At 32.0% G+C, this 9,486-nt stretch overlaps 1 protein-coding gene across 5 annotated transcripts in view; it reads left to right on the forward strand.

The window, feature by feature from the left end:
* The window catches only part of LOC117176019 (WD repeat-containing protein 47), a 249,114-nt gene that overhangs the window by 125,047 nt on the left and 114,581 nt on the right, over positions 1-9,486 (forward strand). The window lies entirely within an intron of this gene.

The raw sequence follows: 9,486 nt of genomic DNA on the forward strand, positions 1-9,486 counted from the left end.
TAATAGGATTTTTGATGATATGTGACGTCGGACAGAAAGAGAATTACTCAGAACGTGATATCAGACATGGAAAATATAAATGTTAATAACAATTTTTTTAAATATTTGAAAAAATTAAAATTAGTAATTTTATTTTACAATTAAATCATCCAAAATGCAGACTGCATGCCCTTTCACATCTTTTACACTTTTCTACTTTTTTAAAGAATTCCTCCTGTTTCTCTTATTTTCCAGAAAATCCCTTGTTCTCATTTTTTGTTCAAATGCGAATTGAATTGATAAAATCCAATAAGAAAATCCACCTATTTATTGTTGAAACCTAATTATTTTGATTTAAAAAGTCTACTATGATATTTTTAGTTTAGAATTCAATTTTTTTGGTTCAAAAATTGTACTAGTTAGTTGAAAATTCAAGCAATTCTTTGGAGAGTTCGTTTTTTTTTGTAGAAAGTTTATCTTTTTAACTGAAAACTTAAATATTCCCGTTTTACGTGAAAATTGATTGTAATTAATTTAAAATTGAACAATTAAATTTTTCATTGAGAATTCATCTTCTTTGGTAGATGATTCAAATTTATGGTTGAAGTTCGAACTAATTTCTTAAACGTTTGTTGTATTGGTTAAAAATTGAACCATTTTCTGGACAATTTGTTTCTCATGTGTTTGTTTGAAATTTCAGTTATTTAAGTGAAAATGTTACGATTTAACTTCCGTTTGAAAATTGATCGGCTTTAGTTGAAAATTCAACTCTTTCGCTCAAAATTAATATATTCTGTCTCGTATCTCGTTTTAAATTCGACTTTTTGTGGAAAAAATTAATCTTCTTGAATGAAAATGTAATCACTTGCTTGAAATTTGAATTACTTGTTTCGGAATTTGTTTGAAAATTCATTGTTTTGTTTTTGATAATCAATTTTCTGAACTGCAAGTTAACTGTATTTTTGGGTTGAAAATTCGTCTTTTTGAATTGAAAATTCGATTATATTGGTTCCAAATTCAACTATTTGGTTGAAAATTAACTTTTATGTTGAGAACTTATATTTTAGTGCAGAAGAATTAACTTTTTCGCAGAGAATTCGCCTTTATGGCTTGCAAATTTAATATTTTTGGTGGAACATTTTTTCTTTCTCGTATGATAGATCTTTCTTGATTAAACAATTCATATATTTTGGTAGAAATTTTATTTGTAATGGTTAAAAGTCCAACTGTTTATTTAAAAATATATATTTTTTAATATTCATAATTGTAGTTAAAAATTTAATTATTTTGTGAAAAATGTAACTATTTTGTTAAACAGTCATCTTTTGTGGTCGAAGATTTAACTACTCTATTAAACTTTCATCATTTTAAATAAAAAATTTGTCATTTTGAATTGAAAGTTTAACTTTAGTCTAAAAAATTTGTCTTCTTGGCTTGAAAATTTAACTATATGGTAAGCAATTCATCTGTTTTTAGTTGAGGCCTAATATTTTTTTAGGTTTAAGAATTTGAGCAATTCGTTGAAAATTCAACTATTTGGTTAAAAGTGTAACTGTTTTGTTGAAAGTTCGTTCGTTTTATTTGAAAGTAAAACTATGTATTTGATTGTAAATGCCACTGTTTAGTTGATAATTAATTTTCTTGTTGTTGAAAATTCAATGATTTTGTTAAATAGTCGTGTCTTTTCATAATTCAACTGTTTTATCGCAAATTCTTCTTTTTGGTTAAAAAATTCTTCTCTCTAGTATGGAAATCATTTTTGTTTTTGTTATAAAAGGTATTGGATAAAAATTCATCTTTCGTGGTTGACAATGCAACTGTCTTATAAACTTTTTTTTTCAAAATTCAATTATTTATTTATAAATTGAACTGTTGTTTCCTTAAATTCAATCATTATTGTTTGAGAATTCGACTATTTTTTTGTAAAACTCATCTTTGTGGGTTGAAAATTCACAATTATGTTGAAATTTTCCTGTCTGCTGCTTGAAAGTTAAACTATTTGGTTGCAAATGAAACTGCTTGGCCTACAATGATGTGGTTATTGAAAATTCATCTCTTTTATTGAAATTGAAATATGTTTTGACTTGAAATTTTAAGCGTGTTATACTGAATTCAATATGGTACCTTTACGCTAATTTTATTTAGAAGAATTTATTCCCCTATCATTGCCCTATTATCTTCAAAAATCATACTATTTCTCCGGTTTTGAGTTCATTCTGGGTTGTGAAGTTTGTTGAAATATTATGTCTGTAGTTTTCGAACAGAACTAGAAGTGACTTTCTTCATTAATAAAATATTAAACTGACATATATTTAATGAGTGAAAAAAAAACTTTAGAAACATTACGGAGATAAGAATTATTCTTAAATAGTTAATTTTCAAAACGAAAACTTTAGGAAGACAATGTAGAATTAATTCATGGAGATACAGACGTCCCAAGGGCTAACGCGCAATTACTATATAAAGAAAATCCCGAGGACGTGGAAAGAGAGTGGCTTCTGTTCGGAAAACGATCGAGAGTGATCTCACTTTCCTATTAATGCAAGTTTTTCCTAATAAAATTTTTAAAATGAATCTTGCGGTTTCGCTTCGTGTTGATAAAGAAAATTATTTATTGGAAAGTTCTGATAAAAAGGTTTAAAAACTTGATAGTTTTTAGGTCCTCATGAGATTATTCCAACACAAATATTTTTCCAATGATTTCATCGTCGTTGGTCTATAATTAAAGGTTCGATTAGTGAAACGTCGATGTGCAAATTTTAAATGACTGAGTTCCTGTCCTTGAAGATATCAATTAATACAATTAAGATGATTGTCGGCTTTTTGAAACATCTGTGTATGAACAATGAATCTATAATTAGTTTAATAACGCCTCTTTTGTCTGCTGATTTTTATACATTAATAAATGTTTTCTAATTCTTTTTTTTTGCCTATTTGTTTTATTTGATTTACAAACAGACTAAATAGTCTAAATTTAGAATTCTTGAATTACGAACAATATAATTATTTTGCTAGATGCTGTTGGCTGTGATCACAGTCCGTTCATTTTTTACCTAATCTCCGTTTTTCACCGTCAACTTGGAAAATACCCTAAAACATCTAAAATGGAGAGTTTTGACCCGATTTCCCCCCTTTTCAGTTTTACATGCTTATGATTCATTTTTTAAATATGATAAACAAAAAATCATGACATCGATCAAATGTTTAACAATTCAATCGAGAATGTAGTTGCAAATCAAAAACATTTTCACAGACAAACATTCTCTAAAAAGAGAAAAAATAAACAGAATTTTCTCGAAAATAGAAGAATAGATACTTTCTAATCAAATTAACTTAGGTAGTAATAATAAATTAAATTAAAAAGTTTAAAATTTTAATATTTAGAATAACTATATTGAAAAAGATGTTAAATTTGCATAGCAACAAGATGTACATAAAGATTAACATAAAGCATAATACATTTTTATTATATCCTCAAATTTTTATTATTTCATGCAATTTTTAAAGAACAATTATTTTACAATTTTAAATAAAATCTAAATTCGACAATTAATTTAAGTACCCAATTCACTTTAACTTAGCAATCAACAAATTTTATTTCATTATACAGTTTTATTGCAGTGGGATAAAATATTTGATTTTGGTTATATATACGTCTAATTTTACTAAAATAAGATAATTAAATTGTAATGAAATCCTTCATTTTTCTCTCCAATTGTTAAGTAAACAATTTAACAATTGAAAAATAATTTCATTCTCTGCGCGAAGAGTGGGCCGAAACCGCAAATTTACTCGGGCATGAACGAATTCCAAATCGCGATTACTGGACTATCAGTGCATTTTGCTTTTTTATTCATTATAAATTAAGAGTGGCATTGCGTGTGTTGCAAACCATACTTTTATAATGTTCTACGAAGTTTCACGTTTTAGTTAGTACCAAGACTTTTTCAAATCATTCTTCCCAACATAATTTTCTGAACATTTAAAGTCAATGATATCTCTAACGTCACGATTACTGCGGACATTTACAATATTACACATGTCCAGAAAATTCGGGATGACTAGTCAAGCTTATAACAAACAAAAAAACTTTGAACAACTCAGAGTTTTATACTGAACAGGATTTACTAGGCACCAATTGATGAAAATAATGAATAAAAATCTATCTACTGATAAAAATAAAATATTAAAAATTCAAACAAGAGCATTTTTCAATTCTGTTTTTTATGTTTTTTTTTCAATCTTTGATCTTATTAAATGATTTTCTAATGTACTTTTATCTGTAAAAAGTTCTTAAGTGCTCAATAATTTTTGAAAAACTGGCCAACAAAAAGTTTTTAAAGACAAAAATAATCACAAAACTTGCTAAAGAAAAACCGCTGCTGTTACAGTGCATTTTTGCTCAATGTCCACGAGATATTCATATAAAACGTTTTTTTTTTTTAAATGAAATCCGCCTGTAGTCCCCTATTTCGGAAAAATACCTTTTTTATCTAAAATTGAACTACTGAATCACTGATATCCCTGAGTTAGGTAAATCGTGTTTTATTTGAAACAATCGATAAAATTGGTGTAAATAATTAAGAAGACTTGACTTCTCGGAATTGGATGTCTGGATTATATGTGTAATTCGTAAAACGCGGACAAGTCATTCGCGTAATTTTAATTTACTCTACCAATGAAAAATATTAATTTATTTTGTTTATATTTTTATACGTTTTATGTTCCTAGTTTTAATGACTTTAAAGTTTTAAACTGTTACGGAATACGATAACTTGTTATATTTTCTATTGTACACCAACCAGTTTTTTCAGATATAATACGTAGAAGAGTAAAAGTTTGTATAAAGTAAAACAGGAATATTGTAAAGTAGAACGACTACTCGGGATAGTATTACAATGAATAATAGAGTCACCGGATTTGCATTTCAGGGGCATTTGTATATATTCTGAATGACGGAAACGTCCGGCAACCGTTGAATAGATCAATTACAACAATCATACATGATGACCCATCAGATTTGAAATGCTAATTCTTATTGCTCTTTCGAAATTCATTTGAATGAAAGACTATATTACAAATGATAATGTGTTTTACAGGGTTGTTACCGGTCAGGGATTTCTCGAAAGTGTGGGAATTGTCTATAAACTGAAGTGGAAGTTTAGCGGTCATCTCTAAAATATTTAAGGCCATGTAATACATACTTACGTCATACGATTCCTAATATACCGACTTTTTTTCATCGTGTTTCGGAAATACGATGAAAAAAATGTTCCCCACGCAGTTCCCATTTGGAAAATTAAATGAAAATCACAGCGACAAAAAAACATTTATGTACTCCTGTATTTTTAGAATCAAGAGCATTTTTTTACACAAGCGTTCCTGAGTCTTTTTTATTTAATTTCCCAAATGGGAAAATCGAGGTCTCAATTAATGTAAACGTAAGTTGTTACGAAAAGAACGTCGGTATAATAGAAATTCTATGACGTAAGAATTACATGACTTTAAGATACATGTAAATTCTGTTCATTAAATCCTGAAAGCTTAACGGAATTGGATTTAGAAAATGAAATTTGTTAAAAACAATTAATTCCTTCAAATGTGTAAATTTTTCGAGAATTCATCGTCTGGTCCAAAATTTTATTATTTTGTTGAAAATTCACATTTTTTGTTTGAAAATTCAACTTTTTTGTTTAAAATTCCTTTTTTCGGTTGATGGTTCACCTTTTAGTTTGAAAAATCATTTATTTGGTTGGAAATTGTACTACCCAGTGAGCACAACATTTTATAACGTAATTGGAACACCCTAAAACGTTTTTTGGACGTATAAGTCAAAAGACGTTATTTGAACGTTTTTAAAAACTGTCCTAAGTCAGACCAACTAATGTTCTAAAAACGTTTTAAGTTGAAATTACGTCTTTAAAACGTCCCTGGAACATTGTATGTTTATGGAACGTTAGACTGACTTAGGACATTTTAAAGCCGTTCTAAAGATGTTGTTTAACGTTACAAAATTTATGTATTTTGTTGAAAATTCGTCTTTTTTTGGTAGGAAATTAATCTTCTTGATTGAAAATACATCTGTTGGGGGAAAAATGTACCTTTCTCGTTCAAAATCATTTCTTTGATTAAAAATTCAACTATTATGTTGGAAATTCCTTTTTTTATTGGAAATTAATGTTTCATAACATTTTTTGCTTAAAACTCTACTAGTTTATTGAAAATTTATTTATTTTGTTGTAAATTCATCTTTTTTGGTAGAAAATTAAACTTCTTGTTTGAAAACATGGGTCCACAAAAAAATGGGTCGTGCGAGAGATTAGAGTATGGTATCTGCGTATTTTGGGGCGCTGAACACGAATCTGATATCAGTTTTTCCCCAGCACATAAGGGTTTTGCCCTTTATGCGGAAAATTCCCCTGAAAATCAACTTTATCGGGTATGAAATAACCCTTGTTATTGAAATCGTCTAGAAACGAATAAAAGCATGATATATTTAAATTTTTTGGGGTTTAAATACAAATTTTTCATTAATTTTTTCTAATATCAGAGTTTCCCCCTAGAGGCGGATATTTCCCTAGAAAATTACAATTCTCTGATATGAAATTACTCTTGGTATTGAAATCGTCTGTGAACAGGTGAGAGCATGGTGTATTTATGTATTTTGGTGTACTGAATATGAATCTAACAAATGATTTTCTCCCATCCCGTCATCGTTTCCCCCTAGACGAGGAAAATTTTCTAGAAAATTAGCATTTTTCGGTATGAAATTACCTTTGGTATTGAAATCATCTCAAAACAGGTCAGACATGATATCTATATGTATTTTGTTGCGTTTAATATGAATCTAACACTAGTTTTCCCCCAGTACCTTAGGGTTTTCCCCTAGACGCAGAAAATTCTCTAGAAAATCAGCTTTATCGTGTATGAAGTAACCCTTGTTATCGGAATCGTTCGCATGATATATTTATATTTTTTGTGTTTTAACTACGAATTTGACATTAGTTTTCGTCAAGAACATCAGGTTTTTTCCCAGATGCGGATATTTCCCTAGAAAATCAGATTTTTCAATTATGAAATGAACTTTGGTTTTGCAAATTGTTTGGAAACCGGTCGGACATGACATCTTTATGTATTTTGGTGCGCTGAATATGAATTTGAATCTAGTTTCCCCTCAGAACCTGAGGTTTTGTCTCTGGATGTTATGAATACCCTAGGAAAGCAGGTTTTCCGTATAGGGAGTTATCCCGGTTGCTTAATTAATCTGGAAAGCGATCCAAATACGATAGCTTGATGTATTCTGGGGCGCTGAATACGAACGTGATCTTTGTTTTCGCCCAGCAGGCCCCGTTGTGCAGTAGATGCGGAAGATTCGTTTGAGAAGCAGGTTTTCGCGTGGCGAATTGTTACTGGATATTAAGCCATCTGGTATCTTTATATATTTCAGATCCTGAATACGAATTTGAACTCAGATTTCCGCTCACTCTCTAAAGTTTTCCCCTAGATCCGAAAAATTTTCCTAAAAGACAGGTTGTTTTAGTATAATACCATCTTTGATAGTAAAATCATCCAAAAAATTATCTTAGGGGTACTTTTTAGGTTGAATACAGATGGGAGTTTGCGCTTCAGAGCCTTCAACTTTTTCCGTAGACTCGAAGAATTCCCTAAAAAGCTTCCTTTTTTGTATAGAATGACGTTATAGTGAATTCAACTTCGCAGCTGAAAAATATCTCCTAAGTCTGGAAAAATTTAGAGCCAAATGAAGGAACAGATTTTCTGTTCGCGGGATCGGCACAGGCCTGCGATCGGCACAGGATCCCCAAAGTGCAAGCTTTTTTGTACTCTCGTGGATCTAAACAAATCTAAACAAATTAAAAAATCTCCTTTGAATAGTGTAAAACTCAGGTCAGATGTGTTTTCAGTGCGACGATCAACAAGACAAAATTTTGAACTAGGTTTAGCCCCTTCCTTTCAAATTCTGCTGGAGCAACTTGAGCTCGCGAAGGATAACTCAGATTGGATTGACTCCTACTAAGACCTGGCGACATTATATGTATGATGTTCAATGTAATAAGGATGACGTTATATTTCGGTTGGTGTCAAAAATTCGATAAAGAACATGGTTCGCTTCTCGAAGTCAAGAAGAACCATGTCAGGACTCGAGTGTGCAACAGAAACAATTGTCGACAATATAAAGTCTCGACAATTGACTCGATTTCCCTAGGAGCATTTAGAGGAGCGATATTCAGGTTAATGCCGTAAGAGTGACAGAGATGGTAATAAAGCACTCTTAGTGCCGCATTGTGCCTTTGGATGTAGGTCGGTCCCGCATGAGTTGGACCACTAGATAGTATGTGAGCTAAATGCTCGGGGTGTGCATGGCACGACCTGCAGCTATCATCGGGAATGTCTTGGCTCAAAATGTGGCGACGGTATGTTAAGGTGGAAATGACACCGTCTTGGCGTGCCAAAATGAAACCCTCCGTACCAGACTTCAATCCGTGTGATTTACGGCAAGGAAAAAATTAGCTCACACGAAATTGACTGATCCTCCACATTTCTGTGGAAGATACCGTGCATCCTCTTATCGAGGAGCTGTTCACGAAAGTTTTTCTCTAGTGCTTTCTTAATCCGGGCTTTCAGGAGTGAGTACTCAAGATAGATAAGATTTGATGCATTTTGCTTACCCCTAATACTGAAGTTAAGTCCAAGTGTTTCAGCAGCCTCTTCCGCTGCTTTGTACAGAAACGCTCCGTTGCCCACTTCTTCGTGCTTCCTCACCATTTTAAGAAGAGGGTCTTCCATTTGCGACTCTATGCGCTATACCCAGAATAATCCTGTTGTGAAGACATTCAAGAATCAATATTCCGCGACCACCTTGACGGCGTGAGATGTACAGTCGCGGAACAGAATACTTAAGATGCATGCTTTTGTTCATGTGCATAACCTTTCTTGTCCGGATATCAAGGGATTTGAACTCGTTCTTCGTCCATGGAAGCACTCCAAATGAATAGAGTACCACCTGGACGGCAAGCATGTTCGTTGCAGATACTTTGTTCCTCGCCGACAGTTCAGAAGACCAAATCTACCGGATAAAACCTTTGTATCTGCTTCGGTGAGTATCCTTTGTAGATGTCACATCCTGAATGCGGCTCTGTGGCACGCCCAGGTATGTATAAGTCTCTCCAGCGCAAAGGTGTCGTATAGCGCTTCTATCGACGAGCTCAGGGTCTTCAGGGATGCCATTAAGTTTTCCTCGCATAGACCTTAAGATCGTCCGTGTAAATTACATGAGTGACCTTGTATTTTCGATTTACAGGTTTGCCGCAAAAGTACCCGTCGGAATGGCGAAGTGCTAGCGATAGTGGCAATAATGTAAGGCAAAAGAGGAGTGGGTTCATTTGTGTCGCCCTGAAAGAAACCTCTCAGAAAGGTGACCTTGTTAGTTGTCACACAATTTTTTCCAGATGAGATAGTAAATCTGATTTTCCGAAGCGGCATCAATCT

Source organism: Belonocnema kinseyi, chromosome 7 (assembly GCF_010883055.1).
Source record: "Belonocnema kinseyi isolate 2016_QV_RU_SX_M_011 chromosome 7, B_treatae_v1, whole genome shotgun sequence".
Taxonomy (NCBI): Eukaryota; Metazoa; Arthropoda; class Insecta; order Hymenoptera; family Cynipidae; genus Belonocnema; species Belonocnema kinseyi.